The following is a 25,011-nucleotide window of genomic DNA, read 5'->3' as shown; positions in this document are numbered from 1 at the left end:
GTGTTGTCAGAGAACTTCCAGAAATCTTTAATAGGAAGACCGATTTGCATTTTAATACGCTGCTAAAGAATCTGAAAATATCTTTTTTTAGTGTGAATACATATTACCAGAGGAATGGCCACACTTAAAGAAATTACAATTACCTGGGTACAATTTAAACAGACCTGGCTTTCAGAAGCCCTGTGGTTTTGTTGGACTTTGCTAAAAGTTCCTTGTAAAACAGAGAGTCGGAAAGAAAAAGGAAACCTTCTGATTGATGAGACTTTAAAGGTAGAATTGATACCTTCAAAAGTACAGAAATCCAAGCAGAGAAGTGAGTACACAAGGGTTGAGGTAGGTTAGTTAAAAGAAAGGAAGGTCGTCTGAAAGAGGAAACTGGAAGATAGCATTTTCCTTGCTGTCCCTTGCCAGTGCCTCACCCGACCCTTTCTTCTCGGCTGAAGTCCAAAGGCTGAATTCAGACAGGTCAAGTCCCAACAACAACAGTCCCAAGCAAATGTTTCTGCCCACCCTTCTCATTTACTATTTCATAAGCACAATCATTATCCTCGACTGTGGAGAAATACTGATGAGGTCACGACCTCGCATTCAGAATAATAAAAAATATTATACATCCCATTCCTTCTGCCTCCTCATGCACAATAACTCTGGGTTACCTTGTCTTAGCAACCTCTACACACTTTTGCAACTGTTAATTGCTGCACTGTTATAGTGACCTTTAACCTTCCCAAGCTACCTGTCTCCTACACATTCTTGCTCCCTGAAGACTTCTTACCATAAATGCCACACACTCTGAGCTGGATTGAAGAAGGAGAAAAGGGGGAGGAGAAGGAGGAAGGGACAGAGGAGAAAAAGAAGTAAAAAGAGGATGATGAGAAAGATAAGGAGAAAGAGAAAAGAAGGAGAAAAAGAAGGAAAAATTAAAAAAAAAAAGAAGGAAAAATTCAGAAAGTCTGTCTTCTGGAAAACCTTTTAACCTTTCTCCTGAAAATGCCCACGTGGTTTTAAATAACTAATGTCTCCTTTTATTGAATGACATTCCCTTTAGAAGCCCCCAGATGAGTTTATTTTGCAAATGGTGCTTTTGTGTTGTTAAAAAATAAGACAACCGGCCCAATAATGGGATTGCTTATGCTAAGCCCCGCATCAAATGGAGACTTAATTGAGTTTTTGGCTCTGCCAGAAATGGAATCTCAAACCAGCCAATCAGGAGACAGCCGATGAGTACTAGTTAGGTCATCTACCTGTCAGACCCCTGCCATCCCCTAAAAGAAAGTCACCTTGCCATAAACAACCTGCTTTTTTGTCTAGTGTAACTTCCTGCTCCTTTCTGGCTCTAAAGTCATTTTGCACTGCCCCTCAGAGCTCCTTCCTATTGGCTAGATTGGATGTTTCCGATTGGACTGGTTTTTGCTCTAACTTAAAAATTTTTAATATGCCTCAGTTTATCTTTTCACAGGTCTGGGGACAAAAGAGGGAACCCAAGGAGACGCTCGACAGCCCTCAGAAGTGATAAGCAACAACAGCAAAGGTACCTGCAGAGCCCCTGGAGTCACAGCTTTCTTGCCTCCTCTAGGTAAGGTCCCTCAGATGCTCCATCCACAGCTAATGTGTTGGGAGCTTTCAGACTTTGAGCATTTCTTTACCTACCTGGGTCCCCAAACTGGCAGGAGTTGGGCTGGATCTGACGTAGAAATCAGACTGTTTCCAGTGACAGACTGGGTCCGAATTAGAAACAGGGTAGGTCTGACTTAAGCTGGACTGTGCCCAGAGTGAGGCCTTAGGTGAATAGAATTTTGTCTGAAAGCTGAACAAGCAGGTCAAGCTTACCAAAGACAACGGTGAATTACAGTGGTCACAAGCCATTCCAAAGACACAGAGCTCTAAATCTAGAACATAGGAATTTCTTGATTTCCATCTTAAAGATCCTCTTCCTGATATAAAAAAGCAAATTGAGGATAATGTAGTGGGATGGGAGGGTCAGCCTCCATATCATTCAGATTGCGAAACTATTCTTTGAAAAATTTTTAACTGAATTTGTTTACAAATCAAACTTTTACAAGACCAGAAATGTGGCTCTAGAAACGATCCAAAGCCCACCTACCCTTTTGTGAGTCCTCACACCTCCCCTGTTCATCTCACAAGGCTTGCAGATATTGTAAAGCATCTTGACTTATGGAACAAAGTCCTTCTTGGTGAAACTTGCATTCTTTCTCTGTGCCTTTTGAGATGTTAAGTATTCTACCTGGTCTTCTCTAGGAACCAAGGTAATTTTTTTTTTTTTTTGCTGTACGCGGGCCTCTCACTGTTGTGGCCTCTCCCATTGCGGAGCACAGGCTCCGGACGCGCAGGCTCAGCGGCCACGGCTCACGGGCCCAGCCGCTCCGTGGCATGTGGGATCTTCCCGGACCGGGGCACGAACCCGTGTCCCCTGCATCGGCAGGCGGACTCTCAACCACTGCGCCACCAGGGAAGCCCCCCAAGGTAATTTTTATCAAGGGAAAAGAAAAGGAAAGGCTATTTTGCAAACTAGGCCTATGAAACATCTTAAAAGTTTCTTTCACAAATATTCGTAAAAAGCTTTAGCCCTCTAAGCAAGTAACCTCAACTTATTCCATCTGTCAGAAACACAATTTGAATCCAACTGTTCTTTTACAAACTAGTGGGCTTTGCATTATCATACTCATCTCACGGCTAAAATCTTAAAATGAAAGCTGTAAGATCTCTTTTTGTGTCTATCTCTATGTTTATGTATATCTATGTATATATGTTATAGATGTGTGATGTTTTTCTATCATCAGATGGTATTACCAAAACTAGTTTGCAAAGAGTTTTATTTAACTGGCTTAAAGACAAAGCATTATATAAATCAAGTCTACTCACAGAAATATAGAAATTAACCCAAACTTTTTCCAAGTCCATGTGATCTAGGGTAATCTTCAGTAAATAAAAGCCAGTGTAGGTTTGTTGATTTAATTAAAGCAGGCATGTCTTTAGAGTTATCAACATTAAATATAATACTTTTATTCTACCTAAGTTTACTAAAAGTTAAATAAGCTTATGTTATCTCTATTACAGAATCTGTCAGCAAGAAAGATAACTTAAGATGATAATTAGCTGTTTAATGTCTTGTGAGATTTTCATGACTAATCTAAACGTAATTGTTAAGAACAAATGAATTGGGGCTTCCCTGGTGGCACAGTGGTTAAGAATCAACCTGCCAGTGTGGGAACATGGGTTTGATCCCTGGCCCGGGAGGATCCCACATGCCACGGAGCAGCTGGGCCTGTGCACCACAACTACTGAGCCTGTGCTCTAGAGCCCATGCTCTGCAATAAGAGAAGCCACAACAATGAGAAGCCCATGCACTTCAAGGAAGAGTAGTCACCCCTCGCCACAACTAGAGAAAGCCCGTGTGCAGCAGCGAGGACCCAACGCAGCCAAAAATAAAAAACAAACAAATAAATAAACAAATAAATTTATATAAAAAAAGGACAAATGAATTAAATAGATGTAACTGAAAGCTTGTAAATAAACTTTTCAACAATTATGCTTTACAGTATGTCTACTTTAAGTAGGTTCCAAAGTCTTTTGGGTAACTTGAAACCTTAAAGTTATATTTAGCTAAATTAAATAATTGATATTCATTAAATATCTATATGATTTTAGATAAAATCCTGAAATATTAACTACTGAACATAGGTTTATTCACTTTGTCTTCCTTTTACAGAGGAACTAAAGAGATTTAGGTATATTAGTAAACATGGCTTGTGAAACACTGGAAAATTTACTATGAAGAAGAATGTACTTATAGAAATTATGAAATGCATTTGTAAATTTGTCAATCCACAGAATTCGATTGTAACAATCAATCCACAATTGCTTACCTCTCAGTTTTCACTAGGAATTTAGGATTCTACAGGTTAAGAATTCTAATCAATATATATAATTAAATCTACTTTGAAATAATTAATCACATGTAATTGAATGAACTGATGAGGATGATTATAAGTTTTATAACTTTTCATTTGAAACACTGATAGTTCTTTAATGGTTTATATTTCCAGATTTAAGGAAACCTTTTTTCTTAAGCTATCTATGACTTACAGCAATTGGATAAAGTATACCTTTGTAAACAAAGACGAAACAGTTACTTTTTGCACTACCTGATCCACCAGAATTCAGAAACTCTTGAGTATTTTTTTCATGGCAATATAGTTAGATATCTGCATAAGTTCAATAAGAATCTGTTCTCCTTGTAATGAGACACCACTGGAAACACTGGTTATATTGCCAAGGCTTTAGGTGGAATGCCATATTTGAGAATATGTGTAGAATCAGATATGACCAGACAGCTTTAAAGAACTAAGGTTGGCTTTATGGAGTCAAAAAAGCCCCTTGAAAAAACAGGCCTGGTACCTTGCTTACAGGGTTATTAGCAGCCTTAATAGGTGAGTAAGGAAGGTCACTTCCTGGCAGGCTCAGGAACCTCAATATATTTAGGGGACCTTGGGAAGAGAGGACTTCATCCAAATCTACAGGTATTGCAGGTGAAGTCTGGTGGCAAGTCTGATGCCAAGTTCTTGGCTTGACTTCCTAGCTTTGAGAGGCTTTTAAGAGTTCAATCTTAGATTCATAATGAAAAGCACCAACAAAACAGACTTAAAAAGAGCCTATATAGTCCATCATTATTCTTGCTGCACTTATGTAAATAATCAGGCCAAATTTAATGCAAACCTATTAGTTTTACTGTGATGATCTTTGGTAAAAATGGGGGTGATTACAGAGGAAAAATTATGGTTGCATCTTCACAGATATTTGATTCTAATCCTGTTCATTATCTTTGAGGTTTTATTATACACCTAAAGGTTTTGCTATATACCTGTAAAGTGGACTGAATCCTAAATTCTTCTTGTTGCCTCAAATACCTAGCTAATTCTCCAAACCAAAGTTTCCAATTTTCTCCCACCCTTCTGATTTGAAATCACTAAGAACAAAAACTACTTTGAACTTCCTTGGAAGGGACCATACCAGGTCCTTCTCACTATTCAGGTGGCAGCCAAACTTCATATGCTTGAATCTTGGGTCCATATCTCCCAATTAAAAAGGGCTCCATCAGACTCTTAGAACTGCACAACAGCTAAAGATCTAAAATTAAAATTGATTAGGGAGGTTCCTCCCCCAAAGCAGTTAACATCTCAAAATAAACAGCTTTCCCAAGATCACAGACCAAAAATCTTCATTTCCAAAATGAAACCTTCATTCCTTTTCTTTTTTGCTACTTACGTTTTTTTTCTCTGTTAATGCACAGGAAGACACTGTTCCTTAACTCTGGCAAATATCTTCTGCAAAATCAATTAGCTGCCCAGCAAAAATCCCTAGACTCTCCGACCAAAGTTCTTGATAATAGGATAGCCCTTGATGATTTTTCAACTGAGAATAGAGGTGTTTATGCTGTGGCCAATTTCACTTGCTGCACTTGGATTAACACTTCCAAGGAAGTTGAGGCTTCATTACATGAGCTCACTGAACAAGCCAGTGGGCTTGAGAAAGTTACTCCTTCAACGGGGTCTTTTTTTGACTTATTTTGATACTGACTGGTTTGGACCTTGGGGACCATGGCTCCAAAGTGCACTCCAGACATTGGGAATTATCCTGGTTATAATAATCATAGTAGTCTCCCTGCTGTGCTGTATTTTCTGAAAAGACTTAAATGCATGTTCATAGCCACTAGCCACCAAGCACAAAATCAGTCTCCTCAAGAAGAGAACTTTGGAAAAGGAATGACCAATGTAAAGAATGTGAACCTAAAGTCATGATCTGTGAATACCACACAGAGATTTGGCAAAAACTGCAAGAACTCCAGAGTGGTAGCTGGGAGTAGAGCTAATGCCTTAAATTTCTGATACAGTCTCTCAGTTAGGCTGAGAGTCTGATCTAAAGGGGGAATTGTTAAAAACAAGACAACAGGCCGCAAGTGGAACTGCTTAAGCTAAGCCCCATGTTACCAAACTAAGACTTAATTACAGTTTTAGCTCTCCCAGAAATGGAATCTTAAACCCGTCCATCAGAAATTGCTGGATCAGCACTCGTTAAGTCATCTGCTTGACAGACCCCTGCCATCCCCTGAAGAAAAGTGACCTTGCAATAACCAACCCACTTTTTTGTCTAGTATAACTTCTTTTTTCCTGCTTCCTTCTGGCTATAAAAGTCTTTCATTTTGTATCGCTCCTCAGAACTCCTTTCTATCTGCTAGATCGGATACTGCCTGATTTACATTGATTTCTGCTCAGATACACTCTTAAAATATGCCTCTGTTTATCTTTTAACATTTTAACAGTTCAGAGAAATACCTGTTAACAAGTAGAAAAGTAAACACTCAAAGTCATGTTAGCTTAAATGGATCACTACAGATCTGTCACTTGAGGGAAAGAATGGCATCTACTTTGACCAACTGCCTCTTTATTTTGCCTCCGCCACTGGCCAGGCTCATTGCCCGTGGGAATTTTGCGTGGAGAATCAAGGGTACGTGAGAAGGACCGCAATGACCCATTAAAAACAATGTACGGTGATGGAAAGCAGGATGAAATACACAGAAACAGATACAGCCATAGCTTCGGGATGGGAACTCTAGGAAGCACCCATTCATTTGTTCAATGAGTATTTGTTGCATGTCTTCTGCATGTCAGGTAGAAGAGCCTCACACAGCACATGTGTTAAGACAAGACAGGATAACTGAGAGCAGCTAGCATTTTAAAGTGCTTCCTGTGGACCAGCCCTGCCCTAAACGCCTTCCATTTACTAACTTACTTAACCCTCACAGTAACCTTCTTAGGCAGGAGCAATTATCTACAGTTAATAAGCAAGGAAGCTGGGACACAGAAGATTTAAAGAAGGTATTCAATGTCATGCAGCCCATATGTGGTGTAGCTTCAATTCAAACCAGGCCTCCTGACCAGAGCCCACACTTCTGCCACTAAGTCAATCTTATCCTTCTCTGAGGATCCACCATCTTTGGCAAAGGCTTCAAATCTCTCCTTGGGAGTGATGACGAGTTTTATGAATCATCCACATTTTCTTGCATGGCTCACCTCGTGACCAGAGAAACAGATTTTACGATGAGTGCATGCCAAGTATGTATGTCAAGAAACACAAATCGGTGGATTAAAATTCTGTGGGGGAAATTCATACTTAATAAGGAGGAGATGGACTAAAATATCATTGTTGTAGAACAGGGAATATAAGTCAGCAGAGAGATTAAATAAAGAATTGATTCAATCACTTCTTCCCAGAGATAAGCACAGCATCCAACCGCTGGCTGTTAAAAAGAAACAACAACTAGAAACCTTGAGTCCTCAGCTGGGATTATGCTTTGCGCACACTGCCTGTTAAGCATGACACAGAAGCTGAAATTTTACACACTAGGTGGGCAATTACAATACATTCATTTTTCTGTTACAGATTTTTTTCCCCAAGAGGGAAAAAAAAAAACTTACTGAGGTGGGGAACGGTGTCAGGTCAAAGCCTTGATATTCTTTTATTAAGATTTTTTGTAAAGCCCATTAGATTCTCAGGCTTTTGAAGCGATTGTGCAGTTTTTGGTAAAACATTACCCAAGTGAATTATTTATAAAGCTGCAGGAAACTGCAGACTCTGGTGAACAAATCTTCTTGATGCCCTCGTCTCCCGCAGGGCTGTTTTGGTGCCATCCTCTGTTCCCTTCTGAAGGTATTCTGGGCTCTCTTTGGCTATGGCTACCCATTTGCCTCAAAAGGCAGCCCAGCTTCCAAAGAGAAAGAAGCAAAGGATGGGAAGAAGGTATCCAATCAAGATGTCCCTCTGGGGCTTCCCTGGTGGCACAGTGGTTGAGCCCTGCCCAGTCTGACAGACTGGTGAGGAGAGATTAGACAGTAGCAAAAGAAGAGTAAGACAATGGACCCCTATACATATACGTATACATATACAGTTGTTTTCTAAATGGAGCCTAAACCGTATGTCTGTTGGTCCCCAAAGGTTCCTCCCAACGCTTTAGAGTCAACTCATTAAAAAAAAAATCTATTTCACAGTCCCAGGAACGTACATGGATTCTTTTTTCTTTTCTTTTTTTAAAATAATGTCACTGTCGTCAGACCATACAAAAGAATTTGAATCTGCACCATTGTAGTTTTCCTTTTTCATATATGAAGCCCTTTTTGAGGTCCTGTAACTCTTTTGCATTCTGAAGGAGAAACACTTGAAGCACTGGCATCAGATAAATCTAGCTTTGAATTCTACTCCCATCACTGGGTGGACTTAACACTTCTGAACTCGTTTCTTCAATGTGACAATACAGATAACAACAACTACAATTTAGAGGCTTTGTGAGAACTGGAACTATTATAGTAAATCACAGCACCTAATACATCTTAGCTATTTAGGAACAGTAGCTATTATGATGATGGCACATTCATTCAACAATATTAAAGAGTTTTCTGGGAACCAACAACTGTTTCCAGCACAGAGGATAACTTCATGGATTCCCAGTCTTTGTGGAGATTATATATAGTCTTTAAATGATTAGTATTTATACTAATGTTGAGTGGAGCTGGTGGCAATGGACAAGAGTTTGTTTCAAGATCAAGGGTTACCTTCTTAGTTGCACTGTTTCCTGACAAAGTGCTATAACAAGATCGTATAGTCCCATACTCTCACCTCATAACATCAAAATCAGGTGGTGGTATAGGCATTGTCTATCTGAATAGAGAACTCCTTAGGGTGGGGGGGAAGGAAACTATCAGTGGAACAGCAGGTTATCACATTGGTGTGGAGTGGTTATTGTTCCGCTTGTTGTTGTTGTTGTTGAAACCATCTTGCCTGCTTGTGATTAAGGTAATAATGTTACTCCGTGCTCATGCTGCTTTGGAAAAAAAATGTAAACAGACACTTCTGACACCTATAGCATTCTTTTAAGTAGATAATTATCTCCTTATACCTGTTGGTTTGGTATAGCAATAGATTCCAAGCCATCTCCTCTCACTGAAAATTAGAACACAATTCAGTCTGCTATGTTTTTATTCCTCCATAGTAGGAAGGTAAGTTTGCAAAGAGCTGGAAATTGTACATCTCTGGCAAGTAAGAAAAGCAGGGATTTAAATACACGATTTCCAAAAGGAAACTTCACTCATCTCACTATAAGTGACTGAAATTGTATGAAACTGTATTTAGTAAAGCTGTGTCTTAAGTTACTTGGTAAATATGGTCCTCAATATTAAATGTATATGAATTTTGAGCAAATTAAACTTTTAAGTACACAAGGAAAGGTATGCTATTTAAAGCCATTCTATTGTTAATTGTTTTTAATAAATAAAACCATAACCCTTTTCTTTTATGTAAATTTAGATTTACATATGTATTAACATTTTGAGAGTCAAAATCACCATATTTATAAAAGTTAAAAAAAAAAACCCTCACATATTACATGCATTTGTTCCTAAATTGTGATATTTTGTTTTTAATTTTCATCTTTAACTTAAGTATTCTCCAGGATCATATTCCAACAATAAGCATGCATAATTTTTATAATGAGAAAAAGCTGATAAATAAAAGTAATATATACACATTTATTTTTCTAAATTACTTTAATTTAAATTAATTTCACTTGAATATTTTCTAATAAGTGTGAATCTTCAAGGTAGGCTCAGAAACAAGGTTGGGAATCACTGGTCTGATCCAGCTTCTTAAATGTCAGTCATTTGTACATTAGTTTCATGGGTTTTTGTCAAAATCTATGTATGACTTTCAGCATATATATTTTAAATCTTATACTTTTTACTTCAAAAGTTTAATTGAAAACAAAATTTTATATCCCAATCCTAACTGGTAAATGATCATAATTTGCCATGAAGAAAGGAAAGCATAGAAGGAAATATAACTAACATAACATTAAATTCCAGCCAAATATCATTTCTTGTTCAAAGGCTCTGATCTTGAGGTTTGTTCCTTTCCATTTAAAAAAAAAAGGAAGATAGGCAGGGGTTTGAGGGGGTTAAAGATAATCTGACACCTAACGGAGAGTTTCTCTTTGTAATAATTAGAAATGGTAAAGTATTCATGTATTCTATTACTATTTGTTATGTAGAAATGCTAAAGTAAAATTGAAAAGCGAATTGCTATGAAAGTGTGAATCTATATTATTTAATCTTGATTCCCTTGCCACCTACAAACATCTCCTGCATGATTATGTCTCATGCTTTGAGAACCACTGGTCTAAGCCAGCTTGGGCAAAAGAAGTAACAGTGCCTTATAAAAGACCTCTAGAATGAGAGTTCACAGTTCTTCTCATATTCATTACAATGATTATCAAGGTGGCCATACATCCCAGTTCAGAGGGTGTCCAGTCCAACTTTACACTGTTGCCCCAGCATAATCATTAATTGCATTCCCTTTGACACTCCAATGTGTCATGATTTGGGACGATCCATTATTGTTCATTCAACTGCCCATCCTTTTTTGAGCACCTACTCTGGAACTTCCTCTGTGATAACCTAGTTCGCAGCCCTCAAAGAGCTCACAAACAGAAGATGGAGGCAAAGGATGACTTATAATGTCAATACAAAGTGATAAGGTCTGTGCCGTGTGCTTTGGGATCACAGGGGAGGATGATAGATAAATCAAAGGGACGCTGCAGTTTCCTCAGTGTCAAGGGCAAGAAGATGAGCTAATTAGTAATGAAACCATGGATGAATCAGCTCCAGAGAGGCAAGTAGGTCTTTCCTTTATAAAACAATGTTTTACTTTGTGTTCCTGAGTGTTCAGGGAACTGGTGTGGTAAGGATTAAAGTGGGAAGAACACATACAGTTTCCTACTTATATTCTTTCAGTGGGTGTAAGGCATGAGAAAACCTGCGCTGCCTGGTTGAATCTTATGTAAAGACAGATAAAAATGTTCGCTGAGGAAGGATATCCTCCAAAATCCCCTAGTTTCAAAACATGAACCGGATCATGTTACCGCCTTGCTTAAAACCCTTCACGGTTTGATCACTGCTCTCAGAATAAAATCCGCTCTGCTTCCCAAGGCCCACAAGCTCTGCCCTTCCTCTGCAGCCACATATCCTGCTCTTCTCACTCTTGTTCACTAACCTTTGGCCACCTTCCCATATGCCAAATTCCTTCCCACTTGAGCCCTTGTCTTCACTTTAGCTGCTCCCACTACCTGGAGCACTCTTCCTCCTGTACTTTAAAAGTCTGACTCATTCTCATGCTTCAGGCCTCAGTTCAAATATCCACCACTTACAGAGGCCTTCCGTGATCCATCCATTCCCACCTACTTCATCCAGCTCACCCTGTTTGTCATCTTCATAGCACCGACTCAGTGTATCTGTTTCTTGTTTCTTTCTCACGAAGGGAGAAACATGACTCTAGTGTTCCTTGTGTCCAGCACAGTGAGCAGTAACGAAATAAGCGTTTAATAAATAAACATTTGTTAGCTTGATTAATAGACAAGTTTGGGGGCATAAAAGGAAACATGGTCAAGTACTTATTGAATCAAAGTAATTCATTTTAGATCTTAAAAAATAGTCATGTTCTGTCCTCACTCAGCTTTGGGAACAGAAGAGCTAGGAAAGAGGAGGGCTGAAGTCTGGATTTCCAGACATGTGGGGTTTCGGTGAGGCTGAGAAAAGGCCAACTAGTAGAAGCCTCCCTGTAAAGACGGAAGAAGAAGAAGATTCATCCCTTCAGTAGTACCTGCCAAGGGATGAAATGAGTCTGCATCTGCAGTGAGGCTGCAAGGTATTTTTACACTTTGAATATCCATTTCCAGATTATACAAAGGACTTCCCAGGTGACCTTGAGTAAGCCATTTAGGTAAGTTTCTGTGTTACTTAAATGAACCATCTCTATGGAGAGAAGTGAGGAGGCCTGTTAATTTACATTTGTAAAACACTTTGAAATCTCTGGATGAAAGCATTTCTGCAGAGAGGTACAAAGGATGAGGTAGTATGTTGGGTCAAATTTTACCCTTTTACAGAAGCAGAGAGGGAGTAGGCAGGCTTGAGGACCCCTAAGGGCAGCCTCCAGCATATTATTTTTCAAATTAATCTTCTAAGAAAACTCCCTCCTTTCAAGACATCAAGTGTTTTAATCACACATATAAGTTATTATTCTAGCAATTATTTTCCTTCACCATTTCTGTCCTAAAATCCCAGCTTTGTGTAAAGGGAATCTTTAGGGGGATTTGCTCGTGACGTTTTCCCTCTAGAATGTTTTCTTTAGTTTGTTCATTTTTACCCTTCAGTGATGTCAGGTCCTAAGCATGACAGTCTTTGTTGCTGGGCTGACTGGGACGCAAATGAGGTCATTTCATCAATTCTTGACAGATGTTTACAAGGTACAGTCAGAGACGAGAGTAAGTTTAGGAAAGAGAAAAGAGAGAGAATTTCAAAGAAAGCTGCCAGTCTATGAGTTAATTATATCCGTTTATAAAAATGGTATCAATAGTTACTTAAGAAATAATACCAATAGGACAGTACATTTTCTGAGGGTAATGATCTCTTTCAGCAAGGTAAATACAGACTCAAAGATAAGACATGAATTGTGAAACTGTCAAGACAAAAGACAGAGAGATACACAGCAGATGAAGAAGCAAGGTAAAAATCCACCAGACCAAATGAAGAGGAAATAGGCAGTCTACCTGAAAAAGAATTCAGAGTAATGATAGTAAAGATGATCCAAAATCTTGAAAATAGAATGGAGAAAATACTAGAAACGTTTAGCAAGGACCTAGAAGAACTAAAGAGCAAACAAACGATGAACAACACAATAAATGAAATCAAAAATTCTCTAGAAGGAATCAATAGCAGAATAACTAAGGCAGAAGAACAGATAAGTGACCTGGAAGATAAAATGGTGGAAATAACTACTGCAGAGCAGAATAAAGAAAAAAGAATTTAGGACAGTCTCAGAGACATCTGGGTCAACATTAAATGCATCATCATTCAAATTATAAGGTTCCCAAAAGAAAGAGTCTGAGAAAATATTTGAAGAGATTATAGTTGAAAACTTCGCTAATATTGGAAAGGAAATAGACAAGTCCAGGAAGCTCAGAGAGTCCCATACAGGAAAAATCCAAGGAGAAACATGCCAAGACACATATAAATCAAACTATCAAAAATTAAATACAAAGAAAAAATATTAAAAGCAGCAAGGGAAGAGCAACAAATAACATATAAGGGAATCCCCATAAGGTTAACACCTGATTTTTCAGCAGAAACTCTGCAAGCCAGAAGGGTGTGGCAGGACATATTTAAAGTGATGAAAGGGAAAAACCTACAACCAAGATAACTCTACCCAGCAAGGATCTCATTCAGATTCAACTGAGAAATTAAAACCTTTACAGAAAAGCTAAGACAATTCAGCACCACCAAACCAGCTTTACAACAAATGCTACAGGAAATTCTCTAGGCAGGAAACACAAGAGAAAGAGAAGATGTACAACAACAAACGCAAAACAATTAGGAAAATGGTAATAGGAACATACATATAAATAATTACCTTAAATGTAAATGGATTAAATGCTCCAACCAAAAGACACAGACTGGCTAAATGGATACAAAAACAAGACCCATACATATGCTGTCTACAAGGGACCCACTTTAGACCTAGGGACACATACAGACTGAAAGTGAGGGGATGGAAAGAGATATTCCATACAAATGGAAATCAAAAGTAAGCTGGAGTAGCAAGTCTCATATCTCACAAAACAGACTTTAAATAAAGACTATTAAAACAGATAAAGAAGGACACGACATAATGATCAACAGATCAATCCAAGAAGAAGATATACAATTGTAAATATTTATGCACCCAACATAGGAACACCTCAACACATAAGGCAAATGCTAACACCCATAAAAGGGGATATGAACAGTAACACAAAAAAGTAGGGATTTTAACACCCCACTTTCACCACTGGACAGATCATACAAAATGAAAATAAATTAAAAAACACAAGCTTTAAGTGACACATTAAACAAGATGGACTTAATTGATATTTATAGGACATTCCATCCAAAAACAACAGAATACACTTTCTTCTCAAGTGCTCATGGAACATTCTCCAGGATAGATCACACCTTGGGTCATAAATCAAGCCTTGGTAAATTTAAGAAAATTGAAATTGTATCAACTATCTTTTCTGACCACAACGCTATGCAACTAGATACCATCAATTACAGGAAAATATCTGTAAAAAGTACAAACACATGGAGGCTAAATAATAGACTACTAAATAACCAAGAGATCACTGAGGAAATCAAAAAATACCTACAAACAAATGACAATGAAAACACGACAACCCCAAACTTACGGGACGCAGCAAAAGAAGTTCTAAGAGGGAAGTTTATAGCAATACAATCCTACTTCAAGAAACATCTTAAATAAACAACCTAACCTTACACCTAAAGCAATTAGAGAAAGAAGAACAAAAAACACCCCAAAATTAGCATAAGGAAAGAAATCATAAAGAGCAGATCAGAAATAAATGACAAAGAAATGAAGGAAAGGATAGCAAAGATCAATAAAACTAAAAGCTGGTTCTTTGAGAAGATAAACAAAATTGATAAACCATGACCCAGACTCCTCAGGAAAAAAGGAAAACACAAATCAATAGAATTAGAAATGAAAAAGGAGAAGAAACAACTGACACTGCCGAAATACAAAGGATCATGAGAGATTACTACAAGCAACTATATGCCAAAAAAATGGACAACCTGGAAGAAATGGACAAATACTAAGAAAAGCACAGCCTGCCAAGACGGAACCAGGAAGAAATAGAAAATATGAACAGACCAATCACAAGCACTGAAATAGAGACTGTGATTAAAAATCTTCCAACAACCAAAAGCGCATGTGCAGATGGCTTCACAGGCGACTTCTATCAAACGTTTAGAGAAGAGCTAACACCTATCCTTCTCAAACTCTTCCAAAATATAACAGAGGGAGGAAGACACCCAAACTCATTCTACAAGGCCACAATCACCCTGATACCAAAACCAGACAAAGATGTCACAAAACGAAAACTACAGGCCAATATCAGTGATGAACACAGATGCAAAAATCTTCAACAAAATACTAGCAAACAGAATCCAACAATACATTAAAAGGATCATACACCATGACCAAGTGGAGTTTATCCAAGGAATGCAAGGATTCTTCAATATATGCAAATCAATAAATGTAATAAACAATACTAACAAATTGAAGGATAAAAACCATAAGATCATCTCAATAAATGCAGAAAAAGCTTTTGACAAAATTCAACACCCATTTATGATAAAAAAAACTCTCCAGAAAGTGGCCATAGAGGGAACCTACCGCAACATAATAAAGTCCATATATGACAAAGCCACAGCAAACATCATTCTCAATGGTGAAAAACTGAAAGCATTTCCTCTAAGATCAGGAACAAGACAAGGATGTCTACTCTCATCAGTATTATTCAACATAGTTTTGGAAGGTGTAGCCACGGCAGAGAAGAAAAAGAAATAAAAGGAATACAAATTGGAAAAGAAGAAGTAAAACTGTCACTGTTTGCAGATGACATGATACTATACATAGAGAATCCTAAAGATGCTACCAGAAAACTACTAGAGCTAATCAATGAATTTGGTAAACTTGCTGGAAACTTTACCATTTACAAAATGAATGCACAGAAATGTCTTGCATTCCTATACACTAATGATGAAAAATGTGAAAGAGAAAATAAGGAAACACTCCCATTTACCATTGCAACAAAAAGAATAAAATACCTAAGAATAAACATACCTAGGGAGACAAAAGGTCTGTATGCAGAAAACTATAAGACACTGTTGAAAGAAATTAAAGATGATACAAACAGATGGGGAGATACACAATGTTCTTGGATTGGAAGAATCAATATTGTGAAAATGACTATACTACCCAAAGCAATCTACAGATTCAATGCAATCCTTATCAAATTACGAATGGCAGTTTCTACAGAACTAGAACAAAAAGTCTTAAAATTTATATGGAGACACAAAAGACCCTGAATAGCCAAAGCAGTCTTGAGGGAAAGAAACAGAGCTGGAGGAATCAGGCTCTCTGACTTCAGACTATACTACAAAGCTACAGTAATCAAGACAATATGGTAGTGGCACAGGAACAGAAATATAGATCAATGGAACAGGATAGAAAGCCCACAAATAAACCCACGCACCTATGGTCAACTAATCTATGATAAAGGAGGCAAGGATATACAATGGAGAAAAGACAGTCTCTTCAATAAGTTGTGCTGGAAAACTGGACAGCTACATGCAAAAGAATAAAATTAGAACACTCCCTAACACCTTGCACAAAAATAAACTCAAAATAGATTAGAGACCTAAATGTAAGACTGGACATTATAAAACTCTTAGAGGAAAACAGAGGAAGAACACTCTTTGACATAAATCACAGCAAGATCTTTTTTGATCCACCTCCTAGAGTAATGGAAATAAAAACAAAAATAAACAAATGGGACCTAATGAAACTTAAAAGGTTTTGCAAAGCAAAGGAAACTACAAACAAGATGAAAAGACAACCCTCAGAATGGGAGAAAATATTTGCAAATGAATCAAGGGACAAAGGATTAATCTCCAAAATATATAAACAGCTCATGCAGCTCAATATTAAAAAAACAAACAACCCAATCAAAAAATGGGCAGAAGAGTTAAATAGACATTTCTCCAAAGAAGACATACAGATGGCCAAAAAGTACATGAAAAGCTGCTCAACATCACTAATTATTAGAGAAATGCAAATCAAAACTATAATGAGGTATCACCTCACACCAGTCAGAATGGGCATCATCAGAGAATGTACAAACAACAAATGCTGGAGAGGGTGTGGAGAAAAGGGAACCCTCTTGCACTGTTGGTGGGAATGTAAATTGATACAGCCACTATGGAGATCAGTATGGAGGTTCCTTAAAAAACTAAAGTAGAATTACCATATGAGCCAGCAATCCCACTACTGGGCATATACCCTGAGAAAACCATAATTCAAAAAGACGCATGCACCCCAATGTTCATTGCAGCACTATTTACAAAGCCAGGTCATGGAATCAACCTAAATGCCCATCAACAGACGAATGGATAAAGAAGATGTGGCACATATATACAATGGAATATTACTCAGCCATAAAAAGGAAAGAATCTGGGTCATTTGTAGAGATGTGGATGGATCTAGAGACTATCATACAGAGTAAAGTAAGTCAGAAAGAGAAAAACAAATATCGTACATTAACACATATATGTGGAACCTAGCAAAATGGTACAGATGAATCAGTTTGCAGGGCAGAAGTAGAGACACAGATGTAGAGAACAAACATATGGACAACAAGGGAGGAAAGTGGCGAAGGGGTGGTGGTGGTGGTGGGATGAATTGGGAGATTGGGATTGACATGTATACACTGATGTGTATAAAATGGATAACTAATAAGACCCTGCTGCATAAAAAAGTAAATAAAATTCAAAAATAAAAAAGAGTCATGTACCACAATGTTCATTGCAGCTCTATTTACAATAGCCAGGACATGGAAGTAACCTAAGTGTCCATCGACAGATGAATGGATAAAGAAGATGTGTTACATATATACAATGGAATATTACTCAGCCATAAAAAGGAACGAAATTGAATTATTTGTAGCGAGTGGATTGACCTAGAGATTGTCATACCGAGTGAAGTAAGTCAGAAAGAGAAAAACAAATACCGTATGCTAACACATATATATGGAATCTAAAAAAAAATCGTTCTGAAGAACCTAGAGGCAGGACAGGAATAAAGACGCAGCCGTAGAGAATGGACTTGAGGACATGGGGAGGGGGAAGGGTAAGCTGGGACCAAGTGAGAGAGTAGCATGGACATATATACACTTCCAAACGTAAAATAGATAGCTAGTGGGAAGCAGCCACATAGCACAGGGAGATCAGCTCGGGGCTTTGTGTCCACCTAGAGGGGTGGGATAGGGAGGGTGGGAGGGAGACACAAGAGGGAAGGTATATGGGGATATCTGTATACGTAGAGCTGATTTACTCTGTTATACAGCAGAAACTAAGACACCATTGTAAAGCAATTAAACTCCAATGAAGATGTTTAAAAAAAAGAAAATATTCTGTTTGATACATAAAAGAATGAATAGTCTTAAATAGTATAAATGTTGGTGAAATTGAAACATTGGAGTATAGCTCAATGAACTAACAGAGATGTACATACAGTCAAAGCGAAAACGTGGTTACAGATTATCTAAACATCCCCAAGAAATCTAGGTCTTACAGAGCTCTTCCAGCTTGGGGGGGCTGACAGATGATGCTGTGGCATCCCAGGTGAAATTGGTGGTCTCAAATACTGCACAATTCATCATGATAAGCTGATTTCCAAGAGTCTAACAAGAAACTATGCCTAAACTTCTGCTGATTACTCCATGGGACGAAGAGAAGAGAAACGGTTTTTTGAAACAATTTTAGGATTTGCAAACTTGAAACAAATATATTTGTCTTAGTGATTCACTAGCCATAGGCGTCCTCAGTTGCACCGGTCTTACCTGGCAGATAAAAAATGCTTAGTCTTATGATTCATGCACATTTATAAAAAAGTTTTTCCTATAGTTCTCTGAAATTGAGGCTCCTCTGCTGTGGTGATGGCAGGAATGTTTTAGAATAAAAACAATTCCTTGAATTCAATTGTTCAATATTGTACTTTGGGGGATATGGGTAAATAATACACACACCTCTGCCCTCTAAGAACTTACGATTTGGGAGGGATGCAGACACTTATATAAATAACTCAAATAAAAGTAGAATGATAATAAGATACAAAAAAATCTCAGTGATTATGATCTACATATTCCTTTACAAAAGGCAAAATTTTTGCCACACTGGTCACCTTGCATATTCTGATCTCTCACTACTCCCCAGTCAAAAAGACTGTTAATAGCTTAGAGATTTTAAGATGTCAATAAACACCTTCTCAAGTTCTGTATGGAAGATGCTGATCACACTCATTCCCTGAGCTTTTGTTTCACCTAATATATATAATCCCATTGATGGCTCATATTCTCCACACGCAGTAGCATTAAAGTCCTAAAATTCTAGTAAATAATGATTTTCCTTTAGCAGCATGATGAATGACCCCAAAACTTCCCATTTTGGTCACTATACCTCTCAGGACTTCTTGTTGCTTTTGTAGTGTCATTAAGAAGGTGTTCCTGGGCTTCCCTGGTGTCGCAGTGGTTCAGAATCTGCCTGCCAATGCAGGGGACATGGGTTCGAGCCCTGGTCTGGGAAGATCCCACGTGCTGTGGAGCAACTGGGCCCGTGAGCCACAATTAGTGAGCCTGCGCGTCTGGAGCCTGTGCTCCGCAACAACAGAGGCCGCGATAGTGAGAGGCCTGCACACCGTGTTGAAGAGTGGCCCCCGCTTGCCACAACTAGAGAAAGCCCTCGCACAGAAACGAAGACCCAACACAGCCATAAATAAATAAATTAATTAATTAAAAAAAAAAAACGAAGGTGTTCCTTTTCGTTTATCCGCAGGGCAAGTCAGGCAGACAGACTAGCAGTATTAAAAGACCCCTTGGGGACTTTTTGGAGGTCACAGTTACTTATCTTCCCTGATACTGTCCTTCTTAATGTAGCACAAGTAATAATGAACGTGTGGATGTAAATTTATTTTCTGTCCCTAAAAACTAACTTATGGATGATTCTGTTTGCAGAACCCTAAAGAGATTTACCGCCAACTGATACTCTGACAATCTTTCTCTTAGCACAAGACTTTGCAATCTCCCTGATCATTTGTGTTTTTTTTTCAAGTGGGAAAAAAGAGGTCCACAGAAGTCAACTGTTTTGATCGAGATCATAGCACTTAGAGTAATTGAAGAGTTTCTTTGCTTTTAGACTGCAAATCGTAGGAAGAATGTGATAGAATAGATACACAGAATGTAGAATGCGATGTTCATATCTCTGCAAAGAACCACCATTGCACTTTTTTCTCCTGTCTAAATAAGGCTGTACCTATTCCCACAGATAATTCCTGGTCAGTGAAGCACAGAGTTTGAGAAAGGGGGCATCTAGATCTGAAATGCCTGGATTCAAACCCAGACAATAGCAACATAATGACCGTAATCTCATTTTATCCAGTGGAGGTTTGAAAGCATCCCAGTACAATTTGTGGAAGCAAAAAATGGATGAAGTACAGGCCTGGCATATACAGCATTATTATCTCCCTGGGTGATTGTAAATGAGCCAGGAACCCACTTCTAGAGATCTACTTCTGCCAATAATTATCTGGATGACCTCAGGTAAATCACTTAATTTCTCCAAATCTCTATCATCTGTGAAAGTCAGACATTCTCTAAGGTTTTTTATTTCCTCAGAGTCCTATGATTTGTGTAGGGTGTCCTCTTTGCTAAATGTTGATAGATTTATATGTCCCTCCATTGTCTGAAGCAAAATGAAGTGATTTTAGAATTGAATTCACTCTGAGCTCCAGGAGCTACACTTTTCCGAAGTCAAAAGTTATTTGGTCTGTTCCTTCAACATCAGAAATTAGTTGCAGCAAGAGTCAACACATTCAAAGAGGAAGAAGTTCTTCTGGTTGGGTTGCCCTCTTACTCTCAAGGAAAGCACTTTCCAGATAATGTGGTGAGTGTTAGTATATGCATTTGCCAACCATATAGGTTTTGTGCAGAGACCTACCCAGGCCTTAGATACACAGGTCCATAGGGAACAAATCGTTACCCTAGAGATGCCCACAATCAACTGCCTCCGTCTTCCCTGAGTCACAGGTGAGATCAATGGTGATTTAGTAAAAACACAGCCGACAACAATCTTTTTTTTAATCTCTGAATAAAAACCCCAGAGACCTTTACATGAAACAACAGTTTTTTAAAGCTCTAAGTATAAAACATGCTTCCAGATTTCATTAGCATTTAATTTGGTATCAGTAGATGTATTTTCCCCCTCTTTGAGAGGCATTTAATCTCTCAGGGTCAAGTACCTTCAAAGAGCCACCATCTCAACATGTAATAAAAGACAGATTTTTAGGGGAGGAAAAAGCCTGTTATAAGTTCCTCTCCACTCAACAGGTATAACATCTTGAGAAAACTACAAAAAGATGCCCAAATGGTCCTCTTTAAAAAACAAAAAAAAAAAGATTCTATTATTTTCTATAGCCACATGTGTGCAACAAGTTCATTTTTGAACCAAAAAAAAAAAAAAAGGGAAGAGGGATTCCAAGTACTGAAATTATACAAAGTTTTTCCCTATTTTTGAAAAAGGAAATAAATTTGATAAATAGACAACCATCTTGATGAAGAAACTTGTATAAAACACCAGTTTTGTGCTAGTGACAATTCCGGGGACTATGAGCACAGAAAATATCCTAGTCCCTGAAATGGGGTTCATTATACTACTCTCACTATTTTTATAGAGGTTTGAGGATTATTATAATAAAAAAAGTTTATTGATCCCCAGATTCCAATATTACATGACTAGAAGAGAAGTGATCTATGACATCTTTCTGTAATATATAATTATATATTATGTAAATATGTAATACCTGTAAGTGGTAGGGTACAAGGAGATAATATGCTGACTTGGGGATAACAATGAAAGGGGGTTCAGAGTGGGACATGGCGAGATGACCATGGATCTTCAAGCATAAGATATCCTGGATGGAGCTGTGAACCCTTCCCAAATGGATACATCTAAATTACAATACTCTTAACTCCATTCTCTTTATTAAGAGAATTAGAAATGGCTCCAAGCAGGTCTGGCTTTAAACCATAGGTCATAAAAATGACCTATTGAGCTCCAATTGGTCATTGACCAAATGAGTTCCTAACAGTAGAGACATCAACTCCAAGTGAGGACAGAAAAGAGGGAGAACAAGGGGGTGGGGGGAGATGGGGGAGGAATAAAACAAGACAAAAGAAGATGAGAAAAAAGAACCTGCTTTAGGCTGTGACAGCCATTCTGTAATCAGAGTTAGAGATAGTTCCAGATGGATGAAACTTCCCGGACACTCAGCCTTTGCTCTGAGACTTGCGTAATGTAGCATGATCTAGTTGCATGTCTTTTCGAGAAAAATGTTCCATCATGGTTTTCTGACATGAGCCTCACTAACACCCTGAAATCCAAAGAACTCAGTAGAATGATTCTTTGTGATCTGGTTGAACCCCACTGAGAGAAAAATTCACCTCTGAGACCACAGATGCCAATCGTCACCCTAGCCTGTACTAATCAAAGGTGAACGCTCTTGGCTCTTTTAGTTTTTCTAGGGAAGTGACATTTCCTATTTATTATTCATCCACTTTAAGTTTTCATGAAAAGCATTAGGCCACCTGTCCAGTGTTTGCACCTAAAGAAAACTGACACACTGAAAATTAATAATGGCAGGTTGAAATATTTTTAGATTTTCTAAAAAGGCAGAAAAGAAAAAAAAAATCAAGATTAACTCTGATTTGGCTTTCGGTAGCTCTCTGCATAATGCTATTTACTAGAAACTATTTATGCAGACTTTTGCCCACCCAAATAAATGGACACTTGGATTTAGAAAGATGACAAATGGGGTAGTGGTCTCTTACATTTTAAAAATAAATTAACGACAGCATTTTTCTAAACAAAGACTTCTCCTTTTTTTTGCTTAAAATATTCAATTTGCAAAAACTAATTGAATAGATTAGCTTTTCAGGCATAGATTTACTACCTACACTATACTGATAGATCCATAAACTATAAGCAGCCAATGGCATGTCAGTATATGTAAATTGCATATGTACATGCCACTTTGCATAGAAATTCTTAAAGTCACCTCCAGCTAGAAACTGACTGCATAAGTGGTCAGGAAACTCTTGGAGAAAAACCAAATCTTTGGGGGTTGGAGAAGAGGTTTAAAATGTCACTTTTCACGGCTGTCTTACTCAAAATTTATCACCATGCCCATTTTAGTTATAAAATAACACCGAAAGGGTTGTCTTTTGTTTCTGCTACTTGCAAATCAACTATTCAGTTCTGTTCGAATAATAATAACAATAATAATACAATAATAGCTATCATTTATTTAGTGTTTTACCAGGCTCTCAGGTAATAATGAACTTGTAATATCTCATAATGTTCACAAGAAGCCTATGATGTTGGTAAAATTATTACACATGAGCAAACTGAGGCAAATAGAAATTATATAATTTGTCCAACATCATGTAGCAGTGAACAGTGGAGCTGGGGTGTGAACTTAGGTGGTTCGGCTCCAGAACTCCCTTTTAAACAGTATGCGCCTTCACTACCTACCCACAAGTGTTGATTTAAATATAGATTTGTCACTCAAAACTCTTCAAGCTTCACCTTAATTAACCCTCCCTGATTTATCTCTTATATTTCAAGACTTCTCCACACAGATAACAGAATCTGGCCAAACTGGGAATGGCCACTTCCCCACACACCCTGCACTTTCCCCCTTTCCAACTTTACTAAGGGTATTTCCTTAACGCAAAATGCAGTCACTTATGAAGAGCAGAAGGAATTGAAACCATTTTAAATTTTATATACAAATTATATAACAATTATCTAAAGGCTAACATTTATCAAGCACTTACTACGTGCCAAGAACTGTGTAAGTCCATTTACAGAAATGTATCATGAATGCAATTGGGTGAAATGACACGTATGGTTATTGTTACCCCAATGTTCCAGATGAGGAAATTAAGTCTCACAGAGCTTAAGTATGCTGTCTAAAACAACCTACCTAATAAGTAATAGTCTCAGCCTAACTCCAAGTCTGCCTGACTCCAGGGAGCAAGGTTTTTTTTTTTTTTTTTTTTTTTAACATCTTTATTGGAGTATAATTGCTTTACAATGGTATGTTAGTTTCAGCTTCACAACAAAATGAATCAGTTATATATATATACATATATTCCCATATCTCTTCCCGCTTGCGTCTCCCTCCCTCCCACCCTCCCTATCCCACCCCTCCAGGCGGTCACAAAGAAAAATATGGAACGCTTCACGAATTTGCGTGTCATCCTCGCGCAGGGGCCATGCTAATCTTCTCTGTATCGTTCCAATTTTAGTATATGTGCTGCCGAAGCGAGCACCAGGGAGCAAGGTTTAAACCATACATTCTAGGCTACATCTATCCCAAATTCTAATTTCCATTATAGTTGTTTGAAAATAAGTTCGATATCTTCCTATAAACTGTATACTTCTTAGAACTAAGACTAGATATTGTATCTCTGCCCCACTCCCAACACACACACAGTACAATGAAGTAAGTAGAGGCAAAGTAAGAAAGTGAAGTAAGTAAAGGCAAAGAATTCCAAAGCAACATGTCAATTGTGCGACATCTGGGATACAGAGTCCCTGAGAGGAGTTCATCACCCCCACCCCTTGAAGCACCACCTCTGCTAAGTGTGCATTACTGTTGCCACGGGTAGACTGACATGGCAGCAGACTATTGCAGAAAGAGCCGGTGCACCATGGGTCGTCTTCCGTACAGCTATGCCAGAAACATCTCCTCGATGCAAAATCTAGCCTTGGTTCCAAGAAGTATACAGTTTAGTAGGAAGATACGGCTGTGCCAGAAATATACCCAGGTGGCAATGGCTCACAACCCCTCACCTTGCTGTGAATGCTGTGGAAAGGGCTGTGGTTTGTGAACATATTGGAACCCACTGTTAATTCAGGCTTCTCAGAGATTATAAAGCCCCAGTTAAAAATTAGTTAAAAATTTTTAAAGGAGGGCTTCCCTGGTGGCGCAAGTGGTTGAGAGTCCGCCTGCCGATGCAGGGGACACGGGTTCGTGCCCCGGTCTGGGAGGATCCCGCATGCCGCGGAGTGGCTGGGTCCGTGAGCCATGGCCGCTGAGCCTGCGCGTCCGGAGCCTGTGCTCCGCAACGGGAGAGGCCACGGCAGTGAGAGGCCCGCATACCACAAAAAAAAAAAAAAAAAAAAATTTTTAAAGGAGCATGTTCCCAGTGAGATT

At 38.3% G+C, this 25,011-nt stretch overlaps 1 protein-coding gene and 1 non-coding gene across 2 annotated transcripts in view; both read right to left on the bottom strand.

Annotated features, from left to right (window-relative positions):
• The window catches only part of KCTD16 (potassium channel tetramerization domain containing 16), a 269,001-nt gene that overhangs the window by 195,993 nt on the left and 47,997 nt on the right, over window positions 1-25,011 (bottom strand). The window lies entirely within an intron of this gene.
• Window positions 24,018-24,124, bottom strand: LOC132518968 (U6 spliceosomal RNA). Its single transcript, XR_009540074.1, has one exon. It is a non-coding gene; the product is annotated as a U6 spliceosomal RNA (small nuclear RNA).

Source organism: Lagenorhynchus albirostris, chromosome 3, assembly GCF_949774975.1.
Source record: "Lagenorhynchus albirostris chromosome 3, mLagAlb1.1, whole genome shotgun sequence".
In the NCBI taxonomy this organism is placed as follows: Eukaryota; Metazoa; Chordata; class Mammalia; order Artiodactyla; family Delphinidae; genus Lagenorhynchus; species Lagenorhynchus albirostris.
This window is presented reverse-complemented; position numbering and strand designations above follow the sequence as displayed.